Raw genomic sequence first — 404 nt, forward strand, 5'->3', positions numbered from 1 at the left:
GCTTGAGGCGCGGCGTCCTGGATCGGGAAGGGCACGGCGGCAACCCTCTTTGCCACTCGGTCCAATTACTCGCAACACCAATGTGGTCGACGGTAAATGGCGTTTATTAACGGCAGGGTAGGGTAATTTATAACAGGGGCTAATGGTTTAACGGTAAAAGGGGAGGGGTTCCGTCTGCCCGTTACATCACGATATCTTGAGATCTCCCTGATCTCCCACAATCTACAGATGTTTTATTCAGCCATGCAGTGAGATGATCAGGTCCCAGACACACATACATTCAGGGTCCAGCTTTCTCTCTCCAGGGGCCCGGGGGCTGACCCTGGTCTTGGGGCATTCCAAAGATAAGGGCTAATTAGGGAATTGGGAAGGTGTGTCTCAGGGACATAGGAACAGACATAGGA

This window comes from Geospiza fortis, unplaced genomic scaffold (assembly GCF_000277835.1).
Source record: "Geospiza fortis unplaced genomic scaffold, GeoFor_1.0 scaffold3208, whole genome shotgun sequence".
In the NCBI taxonomy this organism is placed as follows: domain Eukaryota; kingdom Metazoa; phylum Chordata; class Aves; order Passeriformes; family Thraupidae; genus Geospiza; species Geospiza fortis.